At 42.9% G+C, this 21,228-nt stretch overlaps 1 long non-coding RNA gene across 1 annotated transcript; it reads right to left on the bottom strand.

Annotated features, from left to right (window-relative positions):
• Positions 1-164: 164 nt before the first annotated feature.
• On the bottom strand, positions 165-1,053 carry LOC141253004 (uncharacterized). The gene is made up of 3 exons (XR_012314190.1): positions 925-1,053; positions 744-850; positions 165-624 (listed from the first exon to the last, which is right to left on the bottom strand). It is a non-coding gene; the product is annotated as an uncharacterized lncRNA (long non-coding RNA).
• Between the last annotated feature and the right edge of the window lie 20,175 nt (positions 1,054-21,228).

The raw sequence follows: 21,228 nt of genomic DNA, 5'->3' as shown, positions 1-21,228 counted from the left end.
TAGCTCTCTCCAGTGGCCAAAAACCTGAAAAGGAAAAATAGATAATTAGAAAAGCCATAAAAAGAAATACAAGCCAACAGTAATTATCCATTATTGATTCATCTTTTAAAAAATTAAGGTCTTTATTACAAAAAACTATTCCAACAATGGGCGCGTTTTTTTTTTGGGGGGGGGGGGCTCCACATTTTCAATCTTTTTTGGTCATCTTTTGTTTTCTCTTGAGTTCACACATATCAATTTATAATGTGTTTTGACTTTGTGTCTGTGTTTGCCTACGATGTTTGCTCTAGAGTTTACACATCAGTGACCTTTTCAATCTGATCTCTGTGCATGGTGATCTCATGGTCAAGCCAAAAATATGTACACAAAGACAGACACAGTGGAGCCATCACCACAGGGTAACAAAACCAGGTACACCAGCCATCACCGCAGGGTGGCGAACAAAACCAGGTACATATAAATCAACATTCAACTTACCGCAAGGTGATGAGCAGCCTTTCCTCAGCAGAGATGGCCCTTCGCATTACAGTGTCTTGGAAGTCCAGGTCAGGAGACATAAGGCTCAGCAGCCGATCAAATGCAATAATGTTCAGACGGCAGAACTGTTTAAATTTTTCAGGAAAACTATAGTAAACAGAGAAAAAAAAATTATTAAAAGATAATTTTGTAACATAGTATACAAACAAAACCTTAAAAAAACAGCATAGACGGGTGACATTATACTTTCTTCACATATATCTTACCTCCTTAAATCCGGGTAGAGAACATTAAAGTGGCCCTTGTCCGTCCGCTCCTGCAAGATAGGGTGCACCCAAATTTTTTTTGGTCGTCTTCTCCTCCTTAAACGCTCCTATAGAACAATAATAGGTTAGTACACACACTACATAAAAATAATGTACCCCAAAAAAACTTAGTTTATATTACCTGCTCAACGTTGTAGTGCAGGAGATTTAAGCAAGTCATTAGCAGAAGGTTTAGGCATGGTCTGCTGACCCGCAGGGGCTGCAATTCCTGTGGCATACTGTCTTTTGCAAAAAACAAAATGGTGAAGAGGGGTTGAACTAGGAAATGACATCAGGATTTCCCTCTTTTTTTTTTTTTTTTTCAATAACTTTATTTGTGCTCAAAAACGCATGAAATAAGCTTACAAAAACGCATGTAAAATCTGCATACAAAAACGCGTCAAAAACGCGACCAAAAAACGCACGTGATTTTCTGGCAAGGGACATGCAGAAATGTTGCAGAAATTTTCTGCTTCATTTCTGCATCGTTGGCACATAGCCTCAGTGTCTGCGGGATGACAGGCTGGATGGCAGCGTTCTGCTGCGGTCCAGCCTGTCATCTCGATGTAGCAGAGCTGAAGCTGTCGTGGGATCCATGGGAAGGTAAGGATGAGGTTGGTTTATTATTTTTCTTTTATTGCAGGAGATCGTTGGCTTCAGCTGGAATGGGCGTGATGGTAAGTATAGTTTAATTTAGAACAATAAAGAATTGTGTCTTTATTTCAATTAAAGGACTTTATTCTGGGTGTTGTGTTTTTTTTAAATACTTTACTAGAAATTCATGGTGGTCATGTCTAATATTGGCGTGACCCCATGAATTTCGGGCTTAGGGCCAGCTGATAATGCCAAGCTGGCCTTAACCCCTTTATTACCCAGTGAGCCACCGCACCAGGGCCCTGGATGAGTTGGGTACAGCGCCAGAAGATGGCGCTTCTATGAACGCGCCATTTTCCGGGGCGGCTGCGGACTGCAATTTGCAGCGGGTGGGGCCCAGAAAGCCAGGTACAACTAGGCAGCTGGGGGCTGGAATCTGCAGCGCAGGGAGGCCCAAGCTTTCTGGGCCCCACCCGCTGCAAATTGCAGTCCGCAGCCACCCCGGAAAATGGCGCGTTCATAGAAGCTGGATGCTGTACCTGGCTGGCATACAAAAATATGGCAAAGCCCACGTCAAAATTTTTGGGAAAAATTAATTAAAAAATAAATAATAATTTAGGGACTGCATCTTTATTAACTCATCAAATGTCATTTAGTGTTAAAATAAAGGATTTATTTAAAAAAAAATTGGCGTGGGATCCCCCATAATTTTAGTCTCTAGCGGAGGTTAAGCAGACGGCTGGGGAAGATGTTTGAAGCCTGGGAAGGGGGTAATACCCACGGATCTCCCCAGACTACTAATATCAGCCCCCAGCTGAATACCTAGCCTTTACTAGCTATTAAAATGGGGGACCCACCCAAAAAAATGACGTGGGGTCCCCCCTATTTTAATAGCTAGCAAAGGCTAGGCAGACAGCTGGGGGCTGATATTAATAGCCCAGGAAGGGTGCCATGAATATTGGCCCACTCCCAGGCTAGAAACACCAGCCGTCAGCCGCCCCAGAAATGGCGCATCCATAGGATGCGCCAATTCTGGCGCTTAGCCTCGCTCTTCCACGCTGCCCTGGTGCGGTGGCAGTGGGGTAATAGGGCTGGGGTTCATGTCAGCGCCAGCTGCCATGAAGCCCAGGTTAGTAATGATGGGCGTCTATAAGACACCCCCATTACTAACCTACAAAGTGTTAAAAAGAAAAAACACACACTACACCCAGAAAAAAATAATTTATTTGAAATAAAACACACCATTTTATTTAATTCTTAGCTTACTAAAAAAAAATAGTTACCTGTCCACGTTCCTGCGCTGATCTCCCATGCACAGCTGTCACATCTGGAGATGGTGACAGCTGTGCATGGCTGCTGTAAGCTCACGCTGCCGGGAACACGTCCGCTCCCGGCAGCAGGAGCCACTGACTGAGGTCACCGGAGTGCATTCAGTCAACGCTGCTCCGGAGACCTCCTTTACGGCACTGCTGTACCGTGGGAATTTCTCACGATACAGCAGGGCCGTAAAGCAGCTAACCGGAGCAGCGCTGCCTGAACTCCGGCGAACCCGCTTATGCAATGACGGGGCTGCTTAACGGCCCCATCATTCTAGCGGCCGCAGCGGTTCAGAGCGGTCACATTCTATGCGGCTGCTCTGAACTGGAGATCTTCGTGGGACACTCGTGGACTACTACGGAGGGGTAAGGATAAGGTTGTGGTTTATTATTTTCTATTTTATTACAGGAGATCGATGGCTTCGGGGAATTAGGTGTCTAGGTGAGTATAGGTGTAGTTTTTTATTTTTTACTTTATTTTAGGTGGCGATCGGCGGGGACAGGTAATGTATGAACTAATTTCTTTTAGGTAACCACTGGCCACCAATGACATGTATTTAACATTTATTGGGGACACAGTAGGGCAATTTATATAGCAGGATTAGGCTGATGGGAACTACTGCTCCCATCGAGCTGATCCTGCTGGCACGAGTGGACGGGGGACAGACATAGGCCGATGGGAGTAGTAGTGTCACATCGGCCTATGTCTGCCTGCACGCACACACCTGCAAACATCGCACAGACACCGCACACATGGCACAGACACCGCACACACCCCCAGACATCGCACAGACACCGCGCACACCCGCACACATCGCACAGACACCGCGCACACCCGCAGACATAGCACAGACACCCCACACACACCAATCATGACGGGTCTGGGAGGTGAGGCTGACCTGTGCGACCGTGGGAAAGTTCATGTGAGTTCATGCAGTCAAGTATGAACTCACATGAACCCTCTGAGGGCACCGCGGCTGCTTCAAATGAACAGCTGATCGGCATCAGCTGATACCTCAGCTGTTCATTTGAAATATCCGGCGGGAAAGCGCAGCACAGAACGGGAAAGCCGGCGGTGAAGTCTTTTCACTGCCGACTTCCCCGCCCGGGTCCTTCGCTCCCAGCTCCTTGGTGCTGTGCTCTCCGCCCGGGTCCTAACTTACGATCGGGATGGGAGGTGGCGAGGGGAGCGGAGGATCGGGGTGGGAGGCTGCGGGGAAGCAGTATGGGGCTGTGCGATTGTTTAAAAGCCGGCGGCTTTTTACCGCCCGCCGGCTTTTAAACAATCAGGAGAATTCTCTCACGCTGGGATGGCGTTCTGATGACAGGCTGGATCTCAGCTGAGCGCTGCCATCCAGCTTGTCATCCTTCAGAGACACTGCAGAGCGCAGGCATTATGGGAACTTCCGATTCCGGTATTCGATATTGTAAAAGTATCGGAATTAAGCATCGGAATTAAGTATAGGAATTCCGATACCGCGAATATCGGCCGATACCCAATATTTCAGTATCGGAATGCTCAACACTACTTATATCCCATCCGTCTATCACTACACTATCCCTATGGAGAAAAAAGGGTTACAAGCAGTGATCAGTAGACACTCAGCCAGATATCCTCATCATGGTGTCCATCGAGTTTTACCTGAGGTGTCTTTTGCGATGTCTTTGTGTTCGTTTTTTTGTGGCAGTTTCACTGCGAAATCAATTTATATATAAAATAGTAGCGGCTTCCAAGCAGAAGCTTCTAGAACAAAAGACCAATCACTTCTTTTAGCCGCTTCATAGCTTTTGAAGCCTGAAGAAGTTAAAAGAAGTGACAACAAACGGATCATATCCACAGCAAGTCCTTTTGACATTTCAGTACATATGTTCATTCTTTTTGACGTTTGTACAACTTTTTTTTTTAGAATAGACATTTATCATCTATCCACCTGCTCTGTGCACAATGTTATGGAGTTCCCAGTATGCATACCATGCAAATAAGGTGAAAGACACAGAATCAATATAATTGGTATAACATTCTTTAATGTATATACATATATATATATATATATATATTATGAACAAGGTCATGTGACCTAAATGTTGGCCCATTGCACACAGAAGTTTGCTGATGATTGTTGTAATAAACTTCTAACTTTCGGTTTATATTGGAGAGCCTGGTTTCCTCTCTATCTCTACTTTCCAGAGCGTCCTCAAAATCTCCTCACAGAAAAGAGAGAAGAGGGTTCATCCGAAAATCGTCATGTGCAGGAACAAGTTTCTTCTTCAGAGTCTCAATAATATCACAGAAAGAAGACCGCTATTTCATTGATCCTCATCTGAGAACTCAGTACTGGTACGATGTTTCCCAAAGCTGATGGTAAACTAAAGAAAAGACAGAACAGAAGTAAAGGTGAATTATTTTTTTTACCAATTGAAATGAAAGCAGATGTAATCTATATGTTCTGTCTTACCTGGGCTGATGTACAAGATGGACTCTTCTAGTGTCACTGCCAAACTCTTAACTTCTTCCATGAAGATTTAAGATGTTCCACTGAATTTTAAAAGGAAGCAGTGTTTGCGACACAGGGGGCACCGAAGGTTGGAGTTGAGCCAGGTAGAGATGCAACCCTGATGGAAACAATGATTGCATGGTAGCACTGTGACTTCCTCTCCGGTCTCATAATCCGTCATGCAGATGAGTGACTTCCTCTCCGGTCTCATAATCCGTCATGCAGATGACACACAACTCCTCCTGAGACGTTACAGTTCTTGTTGGGAGGTTCCTAATTTGCTGAGCTCGCCAAGTCTGCTGCCTTTCCTGCAGATTATATTGTGCAGGTGGTGATGGTGGCCGCATCTGTGGAGGAGGCATCATCACTCCCATTCCCTGCTGCTGAAAGATGATGTTGAACAGACGGTTTGCCTGCAGTAATTGTACAGGAGATCCACTTGCAGCTGGAGACTCCCTGAGTCTGCGGCTGGGCAGAACGGGAAATGGCCGTCTGAATTCAAACTCAGTGGCGGTGTCTGAGGATCCACTGTCATCCCTTCTGCTCTCTGATGTTTCTCTGGAGGGCTCTGCGGGGACTGGTCTAAGCGGAGAGCGGCTTCTTTCTCTGCTCTCTTGTCCTCTTTGCCGGAGATGAGTTCTGGCTTCTCTGCCTCTCGCAGTGACAGCAGTGGCGTCTGTTCTGTGTCCACCAGTAGTAATTGGTCTTCTCTGATCCCTCTGAGAAGATCTCAATTGATGGACAATCATAGCCGGACCTATAAAGAAATACAATTTACTATAAATATGCAAATGTTTATAAAAAACACTTTCGAGCCAAACGGAGTGAACCTGCTGCTGCTTTAGGGTTTAGGGAGAGGAGAAAAAATTGATTAATGTTTGGGCTAAATAAATAAATAAAAAGGTGGAAGATGCACTGAGTGTACTGAAACCGCTTACCCCAGGGAAATCTCCTCCCAGAAAAGATCCTATAAGGTGGGAATATTCTCTCACTTACCCTGATTTTCTGGTCGGCTCATCCAAGTCTCATTGTCAGCAATAAGCTGATGCAGCTCCCTGGAAGTCATGGTTTAGTTTCCCGGGGCTGAGATGGTAGAGTGATAGAAAATGAGAACTAAGTTCTCTGATGGCACGGATGTTATGGTGCCAAAATATCAATAAGAAGCTGTAGAAGTAAAGCACTAGATGTATGAAACAAACTAGCTCGCACTTCCAAAACCAAGGTAGAGTCTCAGCGAAAACGTCAACTCTGAAAATGGCGCTGATGTCACCGAGTGCATAGATTGTATAACCTCACAGCATTCTATGTCACTGTGACATCACATGTGAGACCAACAACGCGCTGTCATGATGGCTGACTGTCCAATCTATTATATACATATTCTAAAATGTTATATTATTATATATTATAATAGACATTGTGAAAAAATATATATTATTACTAACCATCTAACACTCTTAAGGTGTGTATATGTGTCTAAAGCATAGGAGATATATATATATACATCTTATGAATATCAGATGCCTTGGAATAATAATCTCATACTTACCTTTCAGACCCCCAGTACTGCTGCTGTCAGTGTCCCCGCCGACCTCCTGGCTTCTCCTTCTCGTAGGGGCCATTGTGTGACCACTGCAGCTAATCAGTTAATAGAAATTTCCCATTCTTATGTTTCATGTTGATGTAAAATAAACACTTTTAGAAAAGAAAACAGATAAATACGATTTTCAAAATACGGCGTGTACTAAGGTGGATACTCATGGTATGATATGCAGAGAGAGGAATACTGGGAGGACACAGAACATGTTAGTCCACCTGCTTAACCCTCAGGATAATTCTTATCGGGTCATATAGGGGTGTACATAGAAATCCACAGACCCCATAGCAAAGATCCGAAATGGGACCTCTTATTGGCCCCTGGCTGCCATTAAGCAACCCAGTGGTGGTCACAGAGACACCCTGTCTAGCTGCTTAGCCACCATAATTGCTGGTCACTATGGAAGCTAAGGGGTTAAACAGTTGCAATCAGAGCTAGCTTGAATTGCAGCAATTGTCTGCTGTGTAAAACAGCCGACACCCACTGGGTATGTAGTGGGCTGAGCATGTGAGTCTACTCCTTATAAGCCATCATAACTTATAATGTACATATACGGTATAAGCATTCGGCACTAGGCTCCTCCTGTTCATGGTCCCCATAGCGGCCATGTGGTCCAGTTCTTTAGTGCCCATTCACATTAAAGGAAAATTATCTGAATTGACTGAATTTTGTGGGCAGGCCCATTATCCTCCCATGGAAAGCACATGCATGCTCGGCTGAATCAGGCATACATGAGTATAGGAGCAGTGAGGGAGAGAAGAGAGGAAGGGAGAAGACGGTGATTGGTGAGTATCTTAATCTGCCTCCATCACATAGATATTTAGGATGGATTAGGGAATCGTTAGCTTGGAGCGCTTCTTTCTCCAATAAGTTTTTATTGATTTTATAAACAAAGAAAAATATACAAACAATGAACAGAGAACGCAAAAGTGTAGACAAATTATAGATGAAAGTTGCCATAACATTGAGTGATGAAAACATCCAGCATGTGAAAAAGTGGAAATAATAGGAGGGGTAGAGAGGCGGAGAAGGTGGGGATAGGACATTACAGCATAATAATAGGGACCACTAGGGGGGGGGGGACCACAGGGACCAGTTGTAATGAACCATGACTCTTGAATGAATATTGGTCGTGAGAACACTTTCATGGTGAAAATGGGAATTCAGTATCTTATAGAAGGTTTACAAAACTTTTTCAGATGTATCCTCAATAAGGAGGTAATGGTGGAAGGGTGAAAGAGGGGATGTGTGTTGATAATAGAAGGACAATAAGAGGTGTCAGATCTGCAAGTATTGATAGAAAGATCCACGTTGGCGCTATTACTTTTTAATAATTATGTCTAACTAAAGAAACAAGGAATCCTTGCTATTATCTGCCAAGTTCTCAGACTGTTTACCTCCCATGTAGACAGAATTGATAAGGGATATGGGGCTCTAATTCTCTAATTGAGATCTCACATAGAGGACACATTTCCCAGGTTCTCCAAAGGGAAACAGTAGATAACATAATTGGGAGTATAGGGGAACAAGAGGTAGGCCTGGCGAAACCAAATTAACCGCTGACGTCATGACAAGTGCTGGCAGCAGCCGGGTGTCTCTGTCTTCTGCGTTCCACGGTGGATGCCAGGCTGTGGGCGGGGATACTCCCCCGCGTCACACCCGGCATCCACCACGCTCTGCCTCTACCCATTCGTTGGGAAAGTGCGCGTTGGATGCTGGGTGTGATGCGAGGGGTAACCCAGCCCACAACCCAGCAGCTAACTCACGCCTCATTTGTCGTGATGTCATCATGTGTTCACATGATGCTTGTGAGTGGCCAAGGATAGCGCCGCTCACAGGCAGAAACAGCAACGTAAGGTATTTACAAAAATCCTTAGGGGCCCTGGGGGATACATTGGGGGGGTAATATAAAGTACTGGACAACTTTTTTAAGGCCTTGTGGATTTTTTTTTTTTTTAAACTGTAATTTTTTGTTAAAGTTTCAAAAGATAAATGATGCATTAGTATTTAAAAAAAAATTCATATAAATGTTTGACTTATAAAATATAGAGATGAAAATAGTGAGGAAAACAACAAGGGGGAAGAAAGAGAGAAAGGAAGAGATAGGTGCCTGAGAGGGAGTCAGATCATATACAAGAGGTAGGATTTGTTAAAGTAGAGGTGGTGTGGAAAATGGAGTGTGGTTGCCATAGTGTGCCCAATGTGACGATGTTGTCTCAAATTTGCAATAAGTTTATTGTCAAATCTCATCGGACATTTATTCACATTAGTGTACATCCCTATAAGACTATAGATTAATAAAGAAAAGAGGAGAGGAGGGGAATAAAGTTTGTGAATAAAATTTAACTTTTATTGTTTTGCATAAAATATGATTATATATTAAAGTATCATTCACCCAAATAAGGGTATATTTTTGATCACTGCTGTATAAATGTTATGGTATACCGTATTTTTGGGACCATAAGACGCACTTTTTTCCTCCCAAATTTGGGAGGAAAATGGGGGGTGCGTCTTATGGTCCGAACGCAATTTACTGGTGGTGGTGCAGCGGGATCACAGGGCAGCGGCGGAAGAAGAGGTGAGGTGGGCCGATATCTGACTGGGGGGTGGGCCTGGCTGGGTACGGGGGCCGGTGTATTTCTGTGAGCGGAGTTTGCAGAGCAGAGTGAGAGGCTTCCGGTGGCTGCGGCCATGTTCCTGAAGCTGTGCTCTACAGGAAAATGGCCACACCCCAGGTACCAGGCCACCAGCACCCCAGGTACTAGGCACCAGTCCACCAGCACCCCAGGTACCAGTCCACCAGCACCCTGGCCCCCAGCACCCCAGCGCCAGGCACCAGCACCAGGCCCCCCAGCACCCCAGATACCAGGGCACCAGGCCCCCAGGTACCAGGGAACCAAGCCCCCAGTGCCAGGCCCCCAGCCTCCAGGTACCAGCATGCCTCCACTTCCGCCGTCTTCCTGAACGACCCTGCCTTCTGTGACCCCAGCTCCACCACCCCCCCAGGTAAGATACCTATTCAGACTATAAGACGGACCCCCATCTTATAAAAAATTTTTTTTTTCCTATTTTCCACCCTAAAATTTGGAGTGCGTCTTATGGCCCGGTACTTCTTATAGTCCGAAAAATACGGTAAATAAAACAGCTGTGACCCAATAAAGTCACGGTTGTTGTGACAAGATGTAAATATATAAATCAATGTAAATTGTCAATTGTACATTGTCAAAGTTGGCAATCTTGTGTTGATCACAAGTGGAAAGGTCACCATATAATTTTTAAGGTTTATTGCCATTTAGTTTATAAAATGAAATGTCAGCAAAAGATTATAGAAAAGCAATGACGGCATGAAGGGATATTTCTATATCTGTGGAGTAGATAATTAAGTCATCAGCTTACAATCCAATAACATGTTTTAAAGTTACCAACGCTAAGACCAGAAATGTCTGAATTGGAATGAATGGACTCTGCCAGGTGCTCCATACTTAACGCAAAAATTATTGGGGTTGACCTGTCTGGTTCCATTCGAGCTTTTGAAGTTGGATGATAAGGAACAGGAAGAAAGAACCATGGCGTTGGTGTTGGAATATAGGGACGTTATAAACGATTTGATAAAGCCAGTCAAACCAAATTTGATGAGTACTTTGTCTAAGTAGCCCAGTAAACCGTATCAAAGGCCTTTTCGGCATTAGGGATAGGAAAACTGCCTTTATCATGGGGGTCTGCTGCATCCTGTTAGTGCATTGGTATTCTGACCTGGTGTTGGTAAGGCTGTTTCTTTTTCTGTGATAGAACTTAATGTAACCATTTAGTGAGCAATTTAGAAAAAAATATTCAGATCCCAGTTTAGAAAGGCTATTGGCCTAAAGTTCCCAGGGGTGACTAGAGGGTTACCTGGTTTCTCTGATGCTGCTAGTAGAGGTAGCTTTTCCTCTGCAGCATCGAAAGAGTGCACGGAGGCTGGAGCTGGTGTAATCCAGTAATAGCCAGCTTCAGAACAGCGCTCACAAGCTCTATAGCAGATCTTGCCTAGGTGGCCAGTACTTTGGGCATTGAGCTGTAAACTATAGAATTAAAAATCCCAATAATAAAGTTGCATGTTTTTATAAGTACTTTAGAATTTTATGAGGGAGTCCTGTTAAATAGAGAAGTGGATTGCTTCTTGGTATGACCGGACAATACTCATTAGTTAAAAGATGGCTAAACCCGCAAATGATATCTATTATATTGGGGGACTCCTGGCTTTAACGTAACAGGCTAAGTCAGGGGATAAAAGGATCAGATGGTTGGAATATAATTCCCTAATACTTTAGTTCTGTGGGAAGATAACCCGCTGCCACATGATTCTGCAGGGACTTACTCTACTCAAGTCATGAAGAGCACAGGAACTCACAGCCTAGCCAAATGTTCCTGCTTTTGGGGAGTCAGGATCAGTGTGTTAAGCCAACAGTTATCTGAGGTGCATGGCCAGATTACCGTAGGTTTTGGAAGGAGTCAGTAATATCGGGGATTGTTAAATTTTAAATATAGATAGAATTCCTCCTTAATGACCGCTGTATAATAATTTAACTGTTGCCTCTTTATAGTAGCGCATTAGAAAAATATGTGCTGCAAAATGATAGCACACAGGCTGCTATTAACAGCGCTGGGCATAAAGCCCAATAGAGTTGATCTCTGATCAGTTAACTCCGTAGATGACTATGTGTGGGCTAATAGTTTGCCTGTCAGTGTAAAGTATTCTGAAGCATTATAGAAGCAATCAAATGATCACCTCCGTTTGCACGACATTAAGCTACAAGCTAGACGACCAGCTATGGATGGTCCACTGAACTCACTACGCTGCTCTGAAAGGCTATCTTGATGCAGAGCAAAACTGCACTAGAGGCTGGAATGGAGACCTATTCTCTTCAACAATGAGTCTCGCTTTTGTCGTAGACACAATGATAGCTGTAGATTTGTCTGGAAACCATGTGGGTGATGGCATGAAGATGTCCTACTGTCACAAGTCTTTCAGAGTTGACTAACAGTCTTGCGGTGTCCAACGGTAGAAGGTTGCTGCGTTTGGCTTTACAAACTTCTCCATGATCTTTTTATTATACCTTTCTTTTTAGGACCCAGCAGTGACCCTCACCTTGCTTGGGGATTATACCTTTCCGTTTAGGACCCTGCTTTATCCTCACCTTTCTACTGTTAGCCAACATTTCCTTTTCGTTTCCTCAAATACACTCAGATTCTCAGAGAGTTGCTGGTGATAGCATGTTATACCTATTCAGGCTTGGGATTCTAGTGGTCCACTAGAATTACCTTGGAGTTTCTTCGTGAATTGTTGCCGTGCCTTCTCCTGTGTCATCTTGGAGCTAAGTGTATTCCCCTGTATGTATCCCCTGTGTGTTCTTTAGTCTTTAGTGGGGCTGACTTAGTGCTCATCTCTCCCGCTCCCTTCCTAGTGCCTAGCCTTAGGGTCTGCTAGGGCTAGGTATCCTGCTCAGCGAACCTATTTAGGGTCGATAGGGCAGTTACGGTTTATCAGTAGTTCTGTTTAGGGGTCTCCACTCAACCCTTCCCTAGATTTAGGGCTCCTTTCCCTTTCCCGTCATTATACGCTGGGTTCTCCCCATTCCCAGCATGACACCTATTACCGGGAATATGATGTGCGGTGGGATAATGTATGATAGGTGGACCATTCTAGACTTCACTCCAGGTGCACTAACATTTCATCATTACATCAATTTGATGGTGGAGCCAGTGCTATGACCATTTCTCCAAAGTGTGCAAGTGGCCGATTTTCAACACAACAATGCGAGGCCATATATTGCTCGAGCTATTGGAAGCAGCCTGCCTGGCCTCAACATGCTATAATGGCCTGCAGCATTTCCAGACTTGTTTCCCATCGAACACATCTGGGATATAATTGTCAGCAGTTGCAATAAGAGCTGTCAGTAGTCGATCCTGCAATTTCCATAATTCCATAACTTTTCCTTCTTGATGTTGCATTTTCAGTTTTGAGAAGTGCAACAGTGTGTATTTATAAGTGTGTATGTAGTATATAGTGTAGACAATAGTGTGTATTTATAAGTGTGTATGTAGTATATAGTGTAGACAATAGTGTGTACATATAAGTGTGTATGTATCATATAGTGTAGACAATAGTGTGTATATATAAGTGTGTATGTAGTATATAGTGTAGACAATAGTGTGTACATATAAGTGTTGTAATGCAGCGACTTTCTGGCATTACGGTAATGGTCCAGGATGTGTTTTACCTGACCATGTACCTTCCCCCTCAGGTGACTGGTCACATGACTGTGACATAGCACAGGTCCTGCGCACACAGAATGTCTGTCTGATCACATGACTGTGACATCAGCAAGGTCCTGTCTGTGTGTGTGTGTGCACGGGATGGATATATAAACCCTGCTTGATGGGAGACTGGTGTGTTCGGTGTGTTGGGCATGAGGCCTGTTCCCCGTGTGTGTGGGACACCGTGATACAGTGAAGCCTGGCAGCCTGAAAGGTCGAGGCTGGATCTTGTGTAGATGCCAGTGGCCTTGGAAGGCAGCGGCTTGGTGAAGAGTCCGGAAAGGCGCAGACTGGATGTGTGTGAATGAAACATTCCAGTAGCCTTAGACGGGACGACGGCTAGAGACCCCCACCTGGGAAAGCCTTAAAGCCACAGTGGTGGCAGATTAAATGGACTGCAGCAGCTAAAACCCGGCAAAGGTAATACACTTTGTTATATGGACACTTGTATGGACATTGCTAAAGTATTACCTTGCTGAAGGCTGTAACCTGGGCCAAGTGGGCCTGTCTGCCACTTGGGCTCATGGACATTATATGTGTGAACTGTGGTTTATGAAGTGCAATAAACTGCAGCATTGTGAAATACCGGAAAGACATTGCTGGTGTGCATTAATTGACCCGGTGCAGCGAGTATCCCCCATTATGATGACTAGCGCTGCCTTACAGTGTGTAAGTATGATATAGTGTAGACAATAGTGTGTATTTATAAGTGTGTATGTAGTATATAGTGTAGACAATAGTTTGTACATATAAGTGTGTATGTAGTATATAGTGTAGACAATAGTGTGTATATATAAGTGTGTATGTAGTATATAGTGTAGACAATAGTGAGTATATATAAGTGTGTATGTAGTATATACTGTAGACAATAGTGTGTACATATAAGTGTGTATGTAGTATATAGTGTACACAATAGTGTGTACATATAAGTGTGTATGTAGTATATAGTGTAGACAATAGTGTGTATATATAAGTGTGTATGTAGTATATAGTGTAGACAATAGTGAGTATATATAAGTGTGTATGTAGTATATAGTGTACACAATAGTGAGTATATATGTGCGTATGTGGTATACAGTGTACACAATAGTGTGTACATATAAGTGTGTATGTAGTATATACTGTAGACAATAGTGTGTACATATAAGTGTGTATGTAGTATATAGTGTACACAATGGTGTGTACATATAAGTGTGTATGCAGTATATTGTGTAGACAATAGTGTGTGTGTATATAAGTGTGCATGTAATATATATTGTTCATAATAGTGTGTACAGTCATAAAAAGTAAACATAAGTCCATCAAGATCAATATAACCTAAGATGTTGATCCAGCGGAAGACGAAAACCCCAAAAGGCAGATGCTAATTGCCCCATATTATGGAGAAAATTCCTTCCTGACTCAACATACGGCAACCAGTCTTGTCGAAAGGTTTTGAGAATGACACAAATTTAGCTTTTCACAAAGTGCTGTTTCAGTGAGGTTTTTTTTTTATTTTTTAGTCAGATGTTTCAATTATCAGCATGTCATAAGTTTTTATTTTTTATTGACAAAAACATCAAGTTTATGCGAACACTCAATTGTTACAGTGTCCCTTATTTTTCAAAACTTCTGTGCTTCACCCTGGCAGCTTTCTTGTCTAATCAGTGCTCAGAGTTTATCACATTTTCTGTGTTTTTGTTTGTCCTCCCGCTTTTTGAGCATTCACCACAGGTGAGATTGAGATCTGGGGTGTTTCCTAGTCATGGACCCAAAATTGTAATGTTTTGTTCACCAAACCTCTTAGTTATCACTTTGGCCTTGTGACATGGTCTTCATCATGCTGGAAAAATCGTTGTTCACCAAATTGCTCTTGGGTTATTGGGAGAAATTGCTCTAGGTGAAAGGCAATTCCACACATGAATGGTCTCAGGATGATTTTCAATTGGCATAATACAGAACGTATGGTAACATTCAACCCCTTTTCTTCACCAAACAATCATTCTTCTGGATGTCCCAAACAGTCTGAAGGGGACTTCATCAAAGAAAATAACTTTACTCCAGTCTTATGTAGTGCAATTCCTGTACTTCCTGCAGATGTCAGTCATACTGGATGCTTTTTTTTTTACAAAGTGGATTCTTTGCTGCCCTTATTGACACCAGGCCTACCTCTAAAATGCTTCACCTCAATGTACGTATAGAAGCACTGACAGCTGCCTGTTACCATTCCTGAGCAAGCTCTGCACTAGTGTTAAACCAATCCCATAGCTGAATCCTCTTTAGGAAAGAGACCTGGCACTTGCTGGAAAATTTTCAATGCTGTGAAGCCTTTCTCTCAGCTGAGGAACCTCTGTCTTTGAAGTTTTTGACGAATGTTCTTGATAAGTGATTGATTTTCAGTTTTGAGAAGTGTAACAGTGAGTATTGATAAGTGTGTATGTAGTATATCGTGTAGACAATAGTGTGTATTTATAAATGTGAATGTAGTATATAGTGTAGACAATAGAGTGTACATATAAGTGTGTATGTAGTGTATAATTTTACGATAGGCATGTCCTTGCCTGTAAAGCCGTTCTAATACAAAGGAATGATGACTGCACTTATTCCCTTGGAGGTAACCATGGTTTACAGAAAAAGACAATGATTTCAAGCACCAGCACCATGTGTTGCGGCTGTCTAACAGCCATGAGACATGCAGCCGCGGAGACGCAAACATATTTGACAAGCACGCCAAGAATACTTGGCTAGGTCTCGAGACGTTCGCGCATCTCTAATCACTATATACTTGATAACTTAGTTTTAAGCATTTCTTCTTTAATTGTCTTTCATGCATTATTATATACAGTACAGACCAAAAGTTTGGAAACACCTTCTCATTTAAAGATTTTTCTGTATTTTCATGACTATGAAAATTGTACATTCACACTGAAGGCATCAAAACTATGAATTAACACATGTGTAATTATATACTTAACAAAAAAGTGTGAAACAACTGAAAATATGTCTTATATTCTAGGTTCTTCAAAGTAGCCACCTTTTGCTTTGATGACTGCTTTGCACACTCTTGGCATTCTCTTGATGAGCTTCAAGAGGCAGTCACCGGAAATGGTCTTCCAACAATCTTGAAGGAGTTCCCAGAGATGCTTAGCACTTGTTGGCCCTTTTGCCTTCACTCTGCGGTCCAGCTCACCCCAAGCCATCTCGATTGGGTTCAGGTCTGGTGACTGTGGAGGCCAGGTCATCTGGCTTAGCACCCCATCACTCTCCTTCTTGGTCAAATAGCCCTTACACAGCCTGGAGGTGTGTTTGGGGTCATTGTCCTGTTGAAAAATAAATGATCCAACTAAACGCAAACCGGATGGAATAGCATGCCGCTGCAAGATGCTGTGGTAGCCATGCTGGTTCAGTATGCCTTCAATTTTGAATAAATCCCCAACAGTGTCACCAGCAAAGCACCCCCACACCATCACACCTCCTCCTCCATGCTTCACGGTGGGAACCAGGCATGTAGAGTCCATCCGTTCACCTTTTCTGCGTCGCACAAAGACACGGTGGTTGGAACCAAAGATCTCAAATTTGGACTCATCAGACCAAAGCACAGATTTCCACTGGTCTAATGTCCATTCCTTGTGTTCTTTAGCCCAAACAAGTCTCTTCTGCTTGTTGCCTGTCCTTAGCAGTGGTTTCCTAGCAGCTATTTTACCATGAAGGCCTGCTGCACAAAGTCTCCTCTTAACAGTTGTTGTAGAGATGTGTCTGCTGCTAGAACTCTGTGCGGCATTGACCTGGTCTCTAATCTGAGCTGCTGTTAACCTGCGATTTCTGAGGCTGGTGACTCGGATAAACTTATCCTCAGAAGCAGAGGTGACTCTTGGTCTTCCTTTCCTGGGGCGGTCCTCATGTGAGCCAGTTTCTTTATAGCGCTTGATGGTTTTTGCAACTGCACTTGGGGACACTTTCAAAGTTTACCCAATTTTTCGGACTGACTGACCTTCATTTCTTAAAGTAATGATGGCCACTCCTTTTTCTTTACTTAGCGGCTTTTTTCTTACCATAGTACAAATTCTAACAGTCTATTCAGTAGGACTATCAGCTGTGTACCCACCAGACTTCTGCACAACACAACTGATGGTCCCAACCCCATTTATAAGGCAAGAAATCCCACTTATTAAACCTGACAGGGCACATCTGTGAAGTGAAAACCATTTCCGGTGACTACCTCTTGAAGCTCATCAAGAGAATGCCAAGAGTGTGCAAAGCAGTCATCAAAGCAAAAGGTGGCTACTTTGAAGAACCTAGAATATAAGACATATTTTCAGCTGTTTCACACTTTTTTGTTAAGTATATAATTCCACATGTGTTAATTAATAGTTTTGATGCCTTCAGTGTGAATGTACAATTTTCATAGTCATGAAAATACAGAAAAATCTTTAAATGAGAAGGTGTGTCCAAACTTTTGGTCTGCACTGTACATCATAACAAAAATCCGTTAACAGATACTGTTAGTTTTCTCTTATGTAATGTCAATAAGAACATCTTCTTGAAAACTAGTAGCATCTTTGATTATTTTAAACAAGATATATTCTTCGATAAAATAAACATATATGCTTAACTGGGAGAAGGATCTAAAAAAATCATTCTCCATAGACCAGTGGCAAGAAGCTTTAATACATTCTTACTCTTCGAACATTTGTTTAACCCTAAATGAGTCCTACTTTAAGACCCTCACGAGATGGCACTACACACCTTCCAGATAGGTCAAAATTTTCCCTGGACAATCACCACTATGTTGGAGAGGTTGTGACCTCAATGGCGATCTCCTATATATTTTCTGGAATTGCCCAAAATTAAAGAACTTGTAGAAGGAATTGTTTGCTCTTATTAATAAAATACTGCAAAAATAGATCACTATCTCCCCTCAAATGGCACTGCTATCCCTTGATATGGAATTTATTGTTCCTGATTTCAAACCAATTTTGATACATATTTTCTTATTTATTAAAAATTCAATCACAGCTAATTGAACGAAAACCTCAATTCCGACCATTTCGGAAATAGTTGATATAATTTCTTTACACAACATGTATGAAAAAAGTTACGCCATTCCCAACAATTATTACCCTACATACTATAAGAGGTGGAAACCTTGGATTGATAATAACCCAGTATAGCCAAGTCCTCCAAAGTACATTGTGACTTCACTCTCTTTCTCTTTTTGTATAATCTTTATCACTTGTTGAGTCAATACTTATGGATAAGTTATAGTATCAATATTGTGAATTATACACTACTTCAGGATTCATATTTAAATAGCGTATCATTTTGTAATAAATATTGACAAAAAGGTCAAATTGACCTCTTGTATGTTATTGGTTCTCTTTCATCCCTACATTTCATTCCCTTACCACATTTTCCTTCCTATTAAATTGCTTTCTTCCCTTCCACCCTCCATAGTTCCTTCCCTTTCTTTCCTGATTTAAAGGTGTGTATTTTTGTTTGTTAAAAGTGTTAAAATTAAAAAAAAATGATTGGAACAGGAAAAGAAGAAAAGAAAGAAGAGGCAAAGAGAAGAGGACAGCATGACCGGATTCAAGAAGATCGCGAAGAAGAGGAGACAAGCCAACGACGGATTGGAGGAGCCAACACCTGGATGCAGTGGAGACCCTGGATCATTCAGCCCCTATGCCAGGCTTAACATCAACTGGCTTAACATCCATCAGGTCTTGGGTAGGGGTGCCTTTGGCAAATTAAGTCCTACAATTTTTTTAATTTATTTTAAACCTGAAGTTTTTATTATATCACCATGTATTGTTTTCCGTTATCAGCCATGTCATGCTTTGTTTTTTCTCATTGCAGTGTTCTTCTGTGAGATGACATATAAGACATCACCATAGGTTGGTCTAGTGCTGCTATAACATGGTATTCTTTTATACAGAATGTTTTTTCTCAGTGGTCACGGCTCTAAGGGGCAGAGGGACATTGTTTTTTCCATGTCATGGTTGTGGGCATTACAGTGATTGGCTGGCCGCACAGCGTCACCTCGAGTATTTAAAACCGGGCGCCGCCATCTTGGACACAGTCGCTCCGGATCAGACAGTGTAGGGAGAGTGCTGCTGAGCTAGGGAGAGATTTATACTGCGAAATAGCTAGTGTAGGATCTCTAAAGCCTGCAAAATCAAACAAACAGTCCTTCTGAGGACTAATATCCATCCCAGATATCAGGCAGGGAGGCAGGCTGTATACGAGACGCAGTAGTTATACCAACAAACACAGCATTACAGTCCTGTGTGCTGCTGCTGCTCAAATTGCTAGACTTAGTCCCAGGTCTCAAGGGCCAGGAAAAATCCTTTTTTTTTCATCTAAATCCTCTTTTTTTTTTTTTTTCCTCAGTCAGACTGTACAAATATCCATCTTATTAACCTTTTGGTATTTTTTCCCCCAAAAAAAACAAATTGAGTGTGTCTGTGAGTGTTCAGACACAAATATATCTCTTTAAAATAGTTTGGTTTCGGCCAGATAACTAGAACTGTGGTTTTGCAGTTCCACGGTTCAAACCTCTGTGTTATCCACTTTTTGCCTTTCTTCATAAAAAAAAACAGTTTCAGTGTCTCGCTGACTGTTTAGACACAAATATATCTATTTAAAAAAGTGTGGTATATGACAGGAAATTAGAACTGTGGTTTTCCTCTTCCACGGTTCAAATCTGGGTGTTATACACCTTTTTGCCTTTTTGCCATAAAAAAAAAAACAGTTTGAGCGTCTCGCTGACTGTTCAGATACAAATATATCTGTTTAAAAGATTCTGGGGTAGGCCAGAGAAATAGAACTGTTGTTTTCCTCTTCCACAGTTCAAATCTGGGTGTAATGCACCTTTTTGCCTTTTATACATAAAAAAAAACAGTTTGAGTGTCTCGCTGACTGTTCAGACACAAATATATCTGTTTAAAAGATTCTGGTGTAGGCCTAAGAAATAGAACTGTGGTTTTCCTCTTCCACGGTTCAAATCTGGGTGTAATCCACCTTTTTGCCTTTTTTTACATAAAAAAAACAGTTTGAGTGTCTTGCTGACTGTTCAGACACAAATATATCTGTTTAAAAGATTCTGGTGTAGGCCAGAGAACTAGAACAGTGGTTTTCCTCTTCCACGGTTCTAATCTCCTTTCTATTACCCTTTTGCCATTGATAGTGCGAGTGTAAGCTATTTTACTTCATTTACAATGGGCAAGGCGCGTGGCAAGGGATGTGGAACTAGACGTTCTGGTGATGGTGCGTGCAGAGGACCGGGCCGTGGCCAAGGTGAAAATGTGCCACAACCAACAGCCACATCTTCACGCTTCCAGTTCTTGACTGAATTATTAGGGAAGCACACAACAACACCACTATTGCGAACTGATCAGTGTGAACAGGTTATTAATTGGATAGCAGATAATACTTCCAGTCACCTGGGCACCACCACCTCCGGTGTGTCTTCCACACGGTCAAGTCTTAGTAGCTGTGAGTCTCAAACGCATACTCCTCCTCACCCTGATGCTCCTTCCTCCCACCATGCCGAGTGTCGTCAGACAGCAACTGATCCCACAGTTGGACACACTAAAGAGCTGTTCACTGGTCCATTTCCATATTTGGGCCACTCGCCTGCTCCGCTTGAAGTGGTGGCAGAGGAGATCCCATGTAGCGATGGCCAAATATTTGAACAGCCACGGCCACAGCAAGGCGACGCTGGCAATTTGTCACAAGAGGTGGACAATGATGAGACACAATTGCGACGAAGTGAGGAGGAGGACCGTGGTGGGGAAGTGGAAGAGGAGGAGGTGGTGGATGATCTAGTAACTGACCCAACGTGGCAGGAGGACACACAGAGCGAGGCCAGCAGCACACAGGGGGAGGGTGGCAGAGTACCCCAACAAGCAGGAAGAAGCAGTGTGGTGGCTGTAGACAGAAGGCGGGCAACCGTTCCCCGAAACACCAGCACGAGAGACGTTGCCAGTACAACCGGTAGGTCTTCCAGAGTCTGGAATTTTTTTAAAGACTCTGCTGAGAACCCCAAAATGGCCATTTGTACCACCTGCCAGGCCAGCATCAGCAGGGGTGACAAAACTACCAGCCTGACCATCACCAGCATGATCAGGCACAAGTCAGTAAAGCACCCGACTTTGTGGAGTGAACCC

This window comes from Phyllobates terribilis, unplaced genomic scaffold, assembly GCF_046119375.1.
Source record: "Phyllobates terribilis strain yellow unplaced genomic scaffold, ASM4611937v1 Scaffold_2__4_contigs__length_985480577, whole genome shotgun sequence".
Lineage (NCBI taxonomy): Eukaryota > Metazoa > Chordata > Amphibia > Anura > Dendrobatidae > Phyllobates > Phyllobates terribilis.
The sequence above is the reverse complement of the archived record's forward strand: the minus strand, read 5'-3'. Positions and strand labels throughout refer to the sequence as shown.